Source organism: Xiphophorus hellerii, chromosome 14 (assembly GCF_003331165.1).
Source record: "Xiphophorus hellerii strain 12219 chromosome 14, Xiphophorus_hellerii-4.1, whole genome shotgun sequence".
Taxonomy (NCBI): Eukaryota; Metazoa; Chordata; class Actinopteri; order Cyprinodontiformes; family Poeciliidae; genus Xiphophorus; species Xiphophorus hellerii.
In genome coordinates, this window is record NC_045685.1 from 27892353 (window position 1) to 27906341 (window position 13989).

General features: G+C 42.6%; 1 protein-coding gene and 1 long non-coding RNA gene across 2 annotated transcripts in view; one reads left to right on the forward strand and one right to left on the reverse strand.

The window, feature by feature from the left end:
- The window catches only part of LOC116732602 (Fc receptor-like protein 5), a 291331-nt gene that overhangs the window by 232675 nt on the left and 44667 nt on the right, over positions 1–13989 (forward strand). The window lies entirely within an intron of this gene.
- LOC116732685 (uncharacterized) lies at positions 5474–6021 on the reverse strand. The gene is made up of 2 exons (XR_004341853.1): positions 5583–6021; positions 5474–5526 (listed from the first exon to the last, which is right to left on the reverse strand). It is a non-coding gene; the product is annotated as an uncharacterized LOC116732685 (long non-coding RNA).

The window sequence follows — 13989 nt, forward strand, 5'->3', positions numbered from 1 at the left end:
TCTAAAATTTGGAGCTTTTGACCACAGAAAATCTGGAAATGTTTTGTGCCTTTAGAGTTTATGCAAACTGCGGTTGAACTTTTTATTAGCTGATAATGCAGAGATAATGCAGATTGCTGCAGTCCTGCATTTTAACCAACTGCAGGTCAAAGAATGTTAAATCATTATTCCATGAATTTAGCCGAGGCTGTAAGCTTTTATCAGGGCTGGTGAACCAGTTCAGCATTAAGAGTTCAGCTCAACATCACCGTAAAGAACCACTGAGCACTTTCACGCTTTACACTCCATCCATCCATCCATCCATCCATCCATCCATCCATCCATCCATCCATCTTCTTACACCCTTATGCCATCGGGATCAGGAGGGGTGCTGGTGCCTATTACCAGCTGTGAACAGGTGAGAGGTGGGGTCACCTGGACAGGTCGCCAGTCCATCACAGGGCAACACACAGACAGACAGGACCAACAACCATGCACACCCCTTCTCACACACACACACACCTTGGGAGAATTTATACAGACCAATTAACCTGACATGTTTTTGGGCTGTGGGAGGAAGCCGGAGAACCCTGAGAGAACCCACCATGCACAGGGAGAACATGCAGACTCCATGCAGAGTTTGACCTCCGTCTCCTTCTCTCTTTAGTTTATTACCGAGTCGTTGATAAGTTGTTCCATGAGCCGGGAATTGAACCTGGACCTTCTTGATGCAAGGCAACAGAGCTACCAACAGCGCCACTGTGCACTGCACTTATATTTTTTAAACATATTATTTTTACATATTTTATACTTTAAACCTTATTTTGGTGTAACAGTCCAAGATCATCAGTGGCCCCCTTTTAGCCCTCTTTAAGAACTACCTGGATTTACCCCTGCTCAATCATCGTAAGGAGGCATTTAATATAAGCATTAAAGCTACAGTATGTAATTTTTTATGTTCATATTTGTTAAATATTTCACTACATATTGAAAGTAGAAAATGAGAGAGATAATCTGAGAAAATCAAGTCCCCCCACCTCTTCCTTGTATCCCTAATACCATTTATAAACATATGCTGCTCCTGAAGCCAATCAGAAACAAGACCAGCCAATCAGAAACAAGACCAGCCAATCAGAGCCCTGAAGCAAGGCCAGCCAATCAGAAACAAGGCCAGCCAATCAGAAACAAGACCAGCCAATCAGAGCCCTGAAGCATAGCCAGCCAATCAGAAACAAGACCACCCAATCAGAAACAAGACCACCCAATCAGAGCCCTGAAGCAAGGCCAGCCCTGATTGCCTGATTTCTGATTAAACAAGACCAGCCAATCAGAACCAGGAGGCGTGTTTTTGCTCCTTCATTCTCAGCAGTAACTAGCAGCTCAGTGAGTCGAGCAGCTTTGCCACATGATCCTAAGCAGCATGATTCCCACGTCACTAGACTGATGGAGACGTTCATAACATGACGGGTCACACAGGGAGGAATCACATGTTGGCTGAATTACGTCAGAGATTCTGGATCCATGGAGCAAACGGGGCCATCAGAAAGTCTGATTGTCTGAGCCAGCAGACTATCTTTGCATGGTCCAGGTGTGCTAAGCAGAAGATCACATCGTACACCTGGCAACCAACTGATGGCAGACCTGCCAAAATGTCGGGTCCAACCTGACATCCACAGGTGGATGGTGAAAAGGGGAAGAGGACAAATCAAAAGATATGAGGTCATTTTTCCACGTCTCGCTATACGAGCAGCACATTTAGAAGTTGCACCATCACTCGACACAGATGCTTGCCTCAACGCTGTAAGGAGATTTACAGCCAGGAGAGGACGAGTTAAAGAGCTGCTTTCTGACAGGAGAACAAACTTTCCATCAGCTGAGTTGGAGTTAAAGAAATCTATCAGTGAGTCGAACACAAGCAAGATGATGAAGATGATGAAGACGCTGCAGACGTGAGAAACTGTTCTGAACACCACTGTTACGGAGCAGATGTTGGATGAAGATGGGCTCCATACTTTACTGTGTGAGGCTGAAGCAGTCATCAACAGAAGGCCCAGAACAGCAGCTTCTTCGGGTCTGAATGATTTACAAGTGCTAATACCTCATCATCTGCTTCTACTCAAAGTCCAACCTGATCTGCCACCTGGAGTCTTCAACTAAGATGACCAGTATGGTAATCGCAGATGGAGACAGATCCAGTATATTTCGGATGTCTTCTGGAAACGATGGTGTAAAGAAAACCTCACAACTCCAAGAACGACAGCGATGGAAGAAACGTGCATGTTGGTGATGTGGTGCTAATAGTTGATGACGCCTCACCAAGAAACTCCTGGCCTCTTGGAAAGGTCAATTAAAACTTTCCTGACAGCAAAGGATTCGTCCGTCAGGTTAAAGTGAAAACCAAGACCAACCTGTGACAGAGCCGTGTCCTTCAGGAACCTGAAGATGGATACATCTAAGGTTTTTGTTATGGACATTATAAGATGGGACACACTATTTGAATAGTTTGTCTTTAAAATGAGTTTAGGCATCTTAGCTAAGAGTTTAAGTATTCGTTCCAAAGACATTAACAATTAGCGGCCGGTGATTTAAAAGCCTAAACTAAATTTTGTAAAGATTTTACGCATAATTGAAGTTATTTGCTTTTTACTGGTTTGAGGTTGTTAACGTGTTACTCATGATGTTGGTGGAGCAAAAAGTAAAGAAAGTTTCAGACGGACAAGAAGCCAAACAGTCTTTTTTAAAAATTTTTATTGGCTCTAGTGACCTCCATTTGACAGTGAATTGACAGGAAAGAGGGCAATGAGAGAAGGGGGAAGACATGCGGCAAAGGTCGCCAGGCTGGGAATCGAACCCGCGACAGCCGCGTCGAGGACCAAGGCCTCCATATGTGGGTTGTGCTTAACCCCTGCGCCACCACAGCACGCCCCAGCCAAACAGTCTTTTGACCTTCTGCTTCTTTCTTTAGTTTATTACCGACTCGTTGATAAAATGTTTTTTCTTCTGGTTTATGATGTACATGTTTCATTCTTTAAAGATTTCAGTGCAATCAATCTCTGAGAATTACTTTGTACTGGTTATTAAAACACCCAGTTAGAAATAATGTAACGCAATAAATGCACAAACACTGAATTTAACGTTTACTGCAGTTTATTGCATTATTAGATTTATTTCTAAGCATTTCAACATAAAAGCATTGAAAACATAAAGGTAATCTCTTTAATGTTTTTACCGCAGACAGACAGACAGACAGACAGACAGACAGACAGACAGACAGACAGGATCATCATGTTTGTTAGCAACAAGCTGCAGAGCTGCAGGTTCAACAGGCTGAAGCTGCAGAGAAACAATGGAGCTGCTGAGGTTTTAACATTCAGACATTTCAAATAAAAACAGTTTCTGAAAACATGAGACTGAAAACTGAGAATGAAACATTAAATACATTCATGAGGCTTACAGAGAAAAAACTCAAACATATTCAGATGGACAGGTGAACATTTTTCTGGAGTTGATTTTATTCTCCTGCATTAATTTATTGTAAGAATCATAAATCAGATTGTTCTGAATGAACAACTTTCTAATGTTTCCAGTTTATTAAAGAAAGCTCTCTGAGTAACAGAACTGATGTTTTCTTCCTGTTGTCAGTGGATCCAGTTTCACATCAACAACATTTTCTGTCTCCAGGAGTTTCAGCATCAAAGTTTTTCTTCTTCTTCTGTCATGGTGGCGTACAGAACAGTAGTGAAGCAGCGCCGCCTCAGAGCTGCAGAAGAAGAAAACATCCAATCACTGAAGCTCAATCATTTAGCTGCAGCTAAGCTAGCCTCTTTAGCATCACTGCTATTAAACTTAATCTGACTGATCCTGGTAATAAAACTTAAATTGTGAACTGAATGATTAGATTGCATGTAGACACAAAAGAATCAATAATTAGTAATCATATTATATAAATGACTAACAAGATCTGAACAAACGAGAAACTTGACGACCTGAAGGGATTCCTGAAGTTTTAGTTTTAGTCTGACTTTCTTTAACCGACTAAATTTAACCTCCATAAAGTTTTGCCTTGGAGCAAAACAGGTTCTGAGTTTGAAGGTCAGATTCCTTCAGCCGTCTGCTGAACCTGGACTCACTGTACAATAAAACATTTTAAACCAATACAATGGAAATGAACAACTTTTATTTTAATAAGTACTCTATCGTTTGCCTGCTCTAAAAACAACAATGTAAAAAAAACAACTTTTTTTTGCAGGGAAATTGTTTCCTACAGACAAACATCAGTTGTTCCTGTTAATCCAGGAGCTGCAGAAGAAGAGAAGTTCATTAATGATCATAGTACCAGGATTCTGCAAATTCAATATTTCATAATATATTTCAATCATTCTGTTCATACAGTTCAGGATCCATGAACAGGAGAAATTACCTGTTAGAGAAGATAATATGTTTTATTGCTTTGAGTTTGATGATATTTTCCTTAATCTGACTGATATGATCTTTTTAACCCATACGGATGTTTTGCATTGATCATTTATAGCTTTAGCATTGGAACCTTATCAGCCACTAGAAGTGAACTGTATTAGTTAGTGAACATTAGTGAACAGATGCATCATTAGGACCAAGGAGCAAAAGCTGCAGATCATTTTAAAGCTAACAAAACAATTCACCATGTTGGGAGCAACTCTTGGAGCATGGTTGTGTAGTCAGTATGTTCTTTTGGTTTTTAGGTAAAGTGTACCAACAGCAAACTTAGTCAATGTTATTATAAGTTGGGCTGGTTGTCAGAAGATGTTAGTAAGTCTCCATGAGGGGATTTAAGAACAAAACAGATTCAAATTCATTAACATATAAACACTTCATAGAGACACAAGGTATTTTTATGATGTAAATAAATATTTGTTTAAAAGATGTTTGAATTAAATTGCTCATTTGTTTAATTATATGAGGAAACTAAAGTTATTTACGTTATAAACGTTACTTCAAGCTAAGAGGGTTAATTTCTATCAAACCTAGAAATGATCAGTAAATGTCGTCCTTCAATGGAGGGAGTTTGCTACATGCTAATATGCATTTTGTTAAAATATGTTTAGTTAAAATATGTTTGTTAAAATATGTTTTAACAAACATATTTTAGTTAAAATATGTTTTAACTAAATATGTTTAGTTAAAATACGTTTGTTTCTTTATCAGTCGTTTCTCTAATCATCTCATTGCTGCAACGGTCTATTAAAGGCCTTTTTATCAAACTAGAACAGCGCTCTAAAGGAACAATCCAACAGTAACAGTCTGATTATTTTAACATTTATAATATTTTCTACCATCATAATGTTAAAATGATAATAATATTCAGTCATTTTGACAGAAAACCAAAATGAATTTGTGGTTTTATAACACAGGTTGTTAGAAAAGAGCAAACAGACAAGAAAACAGAATCAGTGATAAAACTGATTGATTTCTGATCGGTCTGATCAGTTCAGTCACTAAGACTGTTTTTTTTTTCCCCAAGATGGCGGCGCACGCAGTTGCAGCGGCTCATTGCTCTCTCGGTCGGTGCTATGTTATGTTTGGCTGCTTGTGAACGTGTTGATTTGTGTTCCGTCATGTCGGACAAACAAAATATACAGTCGGGACGATCTCCTGACGATCGGTTCCCGCTACGAACGAGATGTTACAGCTGATTTTCAACGCTTGTTCAATATTCCGGGGGACATGGCGAGGAGCCCCGGGGCGCCGTGGATTACCATCGCAGCAGGGAGGAAGCGACGGCGGCGTAGAGAGAGAAGGCAGAAGCGGGGCTGCAGAGCCAGCCTGCTAGCTAGGCTACGGAGGCAACCACACAAACCACCGCTCCCCAGCCTGTTTCTCTCCAACGCCAGATCCCTTGCAAACAAGATGGATGAACTGAGACTACAGGCTGCATCTCACAGCGCAGTGAAGGACAGCTGTATTCTTCTGATCACGGAGACCTGGCTGCATCCAGACGTAGCGGACTCTGCCATCGAGCTAGCAGGCTACACAGTACAGTGCCATGACAGAATGAAAGACTCCGGTAAGAGCAGAGGAGGGCTCTGTGTGTACCTGAACAACACCTGGTTACTAACACAGCGACTGTCATCAGCCATTGCTGCCCAGACCTGGAGTTTGTGACTGTTAGATGCAGACCAATATACCTCCCCAGAGAGTTCACCATAGTCATGGTAACCGCTGTTTACATCCCACCGGATGCTAATGCTAAAACAGCTTTTGCATGGCAGCATTAGCATCTATCCAGATGCTGTGCACATCATAGCGAGGCACTTCAGCCATGCAGACTTGAAGACGGCGCTCCCCAAGTTCCACCAGCATGTAAAGTGTGCTATAAGAGAGGCTAACACTCTGGACAAAGTCTACTCCAACATCAAGCTAGGCTACAGGGCTAGACCACTTCCTCACCTGGGTCAGTCGGATCACCTGTCGCTGCATTTAATTCCTGCTTATGCCCCCCTCAGGAGAACTGCTCCAACCATCACCAAAACCATCAAATCCTGGCCCCAGGATGCGACACAGCAGCTGCAGGACTGTTTCGACAAACTGGGATGTTTTTGAACATCAGGACCTGGAGGTTTTTACGGAGAGTGTACTGTGCTATATCAAGAACGGTATTGACAATGTAGCTGTGGATAAACGCATCCGGGTCTTCCCAAACCAGAAGCCCTGGATGACTCAGGAGGTCCAGCGACTGCTAAAGACCAGGAATGCCGCCTTCAGGTCTGGGGACAGGACCGTCTACAGTACAGCCTGAGCTAACTTGAAGAGCGGCATCAGAATGGCTAAGTCCGACTACAGGAGGAGGATAGAGGGCTACCTTGACAGCAACAACAGCAGGCAGGTGTGGCAGGGAATCCAGCATCTCACCAACTACAGGACCAACCTCACAGCTGTGGAAGGCGACGCCACGCTGGCAGAGGAGCTGAACCTCTTCTTTGCCCGCTTTGAGGTGAAGCCAACAGAGGCAGCCACACTACACCAAGCGACCCAGAACACCACACCCCTCGTTGTAGAGGAGCACGAGGTGAGGCGCACACTGCGGGCTGTCAACCCAAGGAAGGCTGCTGGACCTGATGGCGTCCCTGGACGTGTCCTGAAAGACTGCGCCGATCAGCTGGCTGGAGTCTTCACCAGGATCTTCAACCAGTCCCTAGCCCTGTCTACAGTCCCATCCTGCCTGAAATCTTCCACCATAGTCCCCATACCCAAGAAACCTCACATCTCCTGCCTCAACGACTACCGGCCAGTGGCACTAACCCCTGTGATGACGAAGTGTTTTGAAAAACTGGTCCGGGGTCACATCACAGCACTTCTCCCTCCTGGCTTTGACCACCACCAGTTCGCCTACAGAGCCAACAGATCCACAGAGGACGCCGTGATCACGGCCCTCCATGCTGCTCTGTCACATCTGGAGCAGCAGGGGAGCTATGTGCGGATGCTCTTTGTAGACTACAGCTCTGCTTTTAATACCATCCTCCCTCACAGACTGGTGGACAAACTGGGGGACCTGGGCCTCCCTCACTCCACCTGCATGTGGATTCTGAGCTTCCTGACCAACCGACAGCAGAGAGTTAGGGTGGGAAAACATACATCCACTGCCCTCAGCCTTAGTACTGGCTCTCCACAGGGCTGTGTGCTGAGCCCCCTGCTCTATTGTCTGTACACATACGACTGCACCTCTGCCCACCACAGCAACACCATCATCAAGTTTGCTGATGACACCACAGTGGTGGGGCTCATCTCAGGAGGCGACGAGTCCGCCTACAGGGGGGAGGTGGAGCAGCTGTTGCAGTGGTGCAGGGAGAACAATCTGCTCCTCAACAACTCAAAGACAAAAGAACTCATAATAGATTACAGGAGGAATAAAACGGACATTACGCCACTAACCATTGGGGGAAAATGTGTGGAGAGGGTAGCTGATTTCCGTTTCCTGGGGGTCCACATTGAGCAGGGCCTCACATGGAACATGAACACCTTGGAGCTGATAAAAAAGGCCCAGCAAAGACTGAACTTCCTGAGGGTTCTCAGGAGGAACAGCATCAAGGAGAAGCTGCTGGTGTCCTTCTACAAGTGCTCCATAGAGAGCATACTGACCTACTGTATCTGCGTCTGGTATAACAGCAGCACTGCGGCTCAAAGGAAAGCTCTCCAAAGGGTTGTGAATACAGCCCAAAAAATCATTGGCTGCCCTCTCCCCTCACTGGAGGACCTGCACAGCGACCGCTGTCTAAGAAAAGCACAACACATCACAAAGGACACTTCTCACCCCGGACATTCTCTGTTCACACTGCTGCCTTCAGGCAGAAGATACAGAGCAACCAGAACCAGAACCAACCGTCTCAGAGACAGTTTCTACCCGACAGCAATAACAAAACTAAACGCAATCAAAAACAACCATTAATCATCATGAATGATGGATGTGAGAATGTGGCTGTTCTTGTTTATTTGTTTGTTGTTTTTTTTTTCCAGTTATTTGTTAATTCTTACATTGTGTGTTAATTGTGAGACAGTTATTTTTTGTTTTTAAGCGTATGCACTGACTGATGGCACCTTTTAAATTTCGTTGTTCTTGTGACAATGACAATAAAGATCTATCTATCTATCTATCTATCTATCTATCTATCTATCTATCTATCTATCTATCTATCTATCTATCTATCTATCTATCTATCTATCTATCTATCTATCTATCTATGCTGCTTCTTAGCTGCAGTTTTAGATCCTATTAAACAGGAATGCACCGATGTGAAAACTTGGGCCAATAACTGATTATTTCCAACATCACAGAGATTAAATATATATTTCTTTACACTTTGGACTCTCTAACAGCAACCACACTACCTCTGTTCAGCACCAGGGGGCGCTGAAGGTTCTGAACAGGTTAGAACCGCCCTGAAGGAAAAGGCTGTGAAAGCAGAAAACATGGCGGTCTGCAACACATTTCCACCAGTAACCAGTAAACACTGGCCGCCTTCACAGGCCGCCTGCAACCCGCCCACCACATGAACATCAATTATTTTTATCACCAGCCGTTTTTCTCTCCTTATTTGGAGTCTTTTCAGACCCAAACGGTCCAGTCAAAGTCCCAGAAGCTCTGATCTGATAACAGAAGCAGAAGTGGTCGGTGGTTTGCATCGTCACTCTGCAGCATGACGTGTTTCTGTGAAGTCAACTTCATTTCTACTTTATTAGATTTGTTATAAAACTTGTTCAATCAAAACTTCAGACCCAAAAACAAGAAACTGAAAAGTTGAAAAGTTTACAGCAGAAAAATGAAGCAAGAATTAAAGCAGCTCTGAAAAATGAGACACTGACTGAATAAAAGGCAGTAATAATATAAAACACATTATGTTTTATGAATTACTTCCTCATTGTAGTTGTCATCTCCAGCATTGCCTGGTTGTCTTGTTTCTGTTTAACATGAATCTAATTGTTTCCAGATGAATCTGTTAAATCTGTCCATCATGGCAGGAAACTTTAAACTCAACTTTTTCTGTTTGATTTCTGGTTTCCTGTCAGAAGTTCAGCTTCCTGCTGATGTCGGCTGGTTTCTGATCGTTTCTCTGCTTCTGGTTTCTGCTTATTTATTCTGATCCTAATTTTAGAAACTGATAGTTTCTGTTCCTGTGATGAAATGAGATTCAGGCTGATAGAGACGAGAAGCTGATCAGTTTCTCTGCTCAGTTTAAACATGTCGACATAAAACATTTTTATTCATTATTTGGTTATTAGCTGCTGAGAGGAGATAAAACCTGATGCTGTTTATGTAGACAGATATATTAAATGCATGAACATCTGTAAAATAATCCCCATTTGAGTTTTGAATTCATTATTACTTGTTTCTTCAGACTCTAAAAAATAACATGAACAGAATCTAAAATGGAGGCCAGGAAATCCTCATTAGGAAACATTTTCTGATTAATCTGAAAATCTAACAGAAACAAAAACACATGAACATAATCACCATTTCCTGTTCCTGGTTTGCTTTTCTTCTGTTTCCTCTGGAACATCCTGATGTTTCTGGAAGTGATGTCATCCTCTCCTCTTCCTCCTTCATCACCTGAAATAAATCCAAAGTTACCAGGAAGTTTTTCAGGAAGATCTGAAAAGTTTCACTGAATGAAATCAAGAGATTTAACCAAGAGGTTTGTCTCACCTTTAGGTTTGTTATGAAGTCGTTTCACCAGTAAAACCAGAACAACCAGCAACACCAGGAAAACCAAACCACTAACAGATCCACCAATGAGAAGGATGGAGGAAGAACCTGGACCAGGTGTGACTGTAGAGTCAGAGATGTTGGTGAGTTTCTCTAGAAAGAAGAAGCTGCTAAATAACCGTCTGCTGTAAACATCAAGACTCAGAGCTGAAGGAGAAGCTGCTCACCTGAGGAAGAGGAGGAGGAGGAAGGTGGAGAGGTGGTTGGAGGTTTCTCTAGAATAAAGAGGTTGGATTAAATATATCACCAGATTGTGGATTCTCAGACATTATCAATGAGATTCACTGTTAGAGGATGACCTCTGACCTTTGACAGAGATCCTGCTGGATGGAGACTCTCCATGACCTTTGACATTACATTTATAGAGGCCTTCATCAGATTTCTTCACTGAGTTGAGAATCTTGTTGCCAGTAGTTTCATCACCAATGAAGGAGCCATCTTTATAGAAAGCAGCTGGGAGGTTGTGGGTTGGATTCTTTGCTCTGCAGCTCAGAGTGACGTCATCTCCCTCCATCACAGGGAGGACAGGACTCTGCAGGATCACTGATCCACCTCAACACAGAGACAAACTACAGCATTTCATCCATTTCCACACAGCTTCAGCAACACTAACTCCACAGTCTGATCTTACCAGAGACAGAGAGCTGGATGCTGCTGCTGCTGCTGGAGGATCCAGACATGGACTCACACCAGTACAGACCAGTGTCTGATGGATACAAGGTTTTGATGGTGCAGGTAGAACCAGCTGAACTACCAAATCCATCATCTCCACATTGTTTCCTGGTGTCTGTGCTTGTGTTTCTCCTCACAGTCCATCCATCCTCACATATGAGAGTCACAGGTTCATATTGATAGAACTGAGATCTGCTGGGACTCACAGTCAGACGAACTGGGAGGACTGGAAAGATACAATTATTATGATTTCAGTTATTAATAATAATAAATAACATTATATTCAATAATTATACAAATGAACTTTTTCCACTATTTTTAAATTCAGATGTAACCTTTAATCCAAACTACATCTCTGAATATTAAAAATCATTTTAATGTAACATAAATTTCCCAACCTGGATCTGTTGAGCAGCTCAGCAAGAAGATCAGAACTAGAGAGAAATAAAAAGATGTTTATTAGAAATTAAAGCTCTGAAACTGTGTAATTCAGACTATTTTTATTTTGAAAAGCTTTACTTTAGTATTGACCTGCTTTTATTTCTAACATTATAACTGATTGTTTTGTTCAGTTGTTTATTGAAACAGCTGATTCACTAAATTCATCTCCTGGCCCTTTATTAGACACCAGATCCATTTTATACACAGAAACATAAAGTCCACAGTAATTCTATTATCAGATGATCATTTAGTCAAATGTTTCCAGTGTCAGTCAGACAGAGAGAAATGCTGATCCAGCAGAAAGAGACTAAAACTGCTCTACTTACAGATCAGACAGTGAGATGTGCCTTCCATTGTTCTTCTCAGTGATCTGACCTGACGATGTTTCACTGAAGCTGAGAAGCTGAAGCTGAGCCCGCCTTCTTCCTGCTGCTAGTCCGTCTGCTGCTCTATGGAGACACTGAGAGAGGAGGGGCTGCAGGTTACTGACACTTTCATCACTCATGGTTCCTTCACAAACTTCACTTTTCTTCCACTCTAATAGACCAAAGCAGTGTTTCTGCTGCTCAGGCCTCCTGACCAGCATGTTGGACATTTAGTGTCTCTGTCCACAACAGCTGGTTCTAATGACTGCAGAAGCTCCTCTGCAGCAGAATCAGGCAGTAGCCTGATCATCAGCCACTGATTCAGTTCAGCTCTGTGACAGAAGGGGAACATAAAACCTGCAGGACAAAAGGACCTGAGGACCCAAATGACAGAAACACTGAATGAATCTGGACTAAAGGAACATGGAGGAGCTTCAGCTGACAAACTGAGGAAGACTATGGAGAAGGTGATGGAGGTGATGAAGAAGAAAATGCTGAAGGCTGCTGATGCAGTAGAGATTAGGGAAGAGACGCAGACAGGCGCCCCCTAGTGGTAGCAACTGGAAGAAGATCATAATTGAAAATCATTTTATAATAATTATTATGATGATAATAAACCTTCTGGGCTGGTTCCACTCAGGACCACAGAACCCACAGCAAGCTTACTGGTTTCTCATTGGTTTGTTTTTGACTTTTTCTCAAAGAAGTTTCTAAAAAACACAATGAGTATAAAGTGCTCTGAAACTGTGTTACTCTGTTACTGTTGTATTAACCTGCTTTTATTTATAATATAAATAAAATATTATTTTATTTTAATATATATCTGCTTTTTGTCAAGAACCAGACGAAGAGCAGCCCAAAGACTCTTTATGAAGAGGACAATCAATGGACGCAGGTCACCAGGTCACTCTGGAGCCGGGCCTGGAGGTGGGGCACCTTGGCATCTGGCCCGGGCACCAGCCCTTTTTATCCTTGATGCCCTTTTTAAGTTTTGGTTTTTTTAAAAAAAAAATTTATTTTTATTTCTAATCTGTATGTCAGAAGGCCTGTTTGTTCCCCTCAGCAATAATATTTCTCTAAATATAATAATGTAGTAAAATAAACTAGTCTGGCTGCCCTCAGGCTAATAATGACTCCCAGAGCCTCCATGTTGTTCAGACTCCATGGTGAGGAGGAGGAGGATCTGTTCCTCTATCTATCTAATTATGGGCAAGAATATTTTCATTAACTGGTTTGTGAATAAAAACGTAGGTCTGATGTTGACGTTAGAAAAACTGTTTCTATTTATATTTTTATAATCGTCCTGCAATAGTGGGACAAAACCCGCCTCACCACTAAACTCAGAAATGCTGCAGAGAAACTTCTGACTTTAACTTCATCATTCTGCTAAAAGCCCGGTTCACTACAGGCAGTCTGGGTCGGAACCACCGACAGATAGAAAGAATATCTGTCTTTATATCAGACATCCTGATATAAGACACTGAGACTGTCACCGCGAGTCGCAACGCAGCTCAAAGCCCCGGTACCACCTGGTACCACCCGGTACCACCTGGTACCACCCGGTACCACCCGGTACCACCTGGTACCACCTGGTACCACCCGGTACCACCTGGTACCACCTGCTCTCTGTTCTCTGCTTCTCCTTACCGTTTCTACCAGGCGGGTTAAAGCCGCTGGAGGTTCTGGGCTGTAAACAGAAGTTACTGCAGAACCTCAAGTGTTAAAGGAAGATTCGGCCCAATTAGAGTTCATGAAATAAACATCAGAGAAAATATTGTAGCAATAATCAGAACCGCAGCAAAAAGCCAAACATGCCACAATGAAATGAACCAAAATGTCTCCAAAGCATCGGGGGACTGACAGGGGCCACCGGGGGATTCCAGGTAGATTCCAGGTGGATTCCAGGTAGATTCCAGGTGGATTCCAGGTGGATTCCAGGTAGATTCCAGAGATGTGCATGGCAGCAGCTGTTCCTCCAGGGCCGGCCCAAGGTAATATGGGGCCTTAGCCAGAACCCCCCGTCCTACTAAGAACCTCAGCATCACTAACATGTTTAAATGTCGATCAGGTGAATCTGTGAGAGGGAGACCAGGTTTATTGGCCCAGTTTAAAATCAATCACTGATTATTGGTTATTGGCTGTGATGTATTTGTGAACAAACCCAATTCAAACACAAAGATTACACCATACTGTAGCCATGGCAACACAACAATCAAACTATCAAGATGATTCTTTAAACTTTTACAAAGTAAACGTCCTAGTTAAATCCTAAATGTACTATTTATTTTTCTCAGC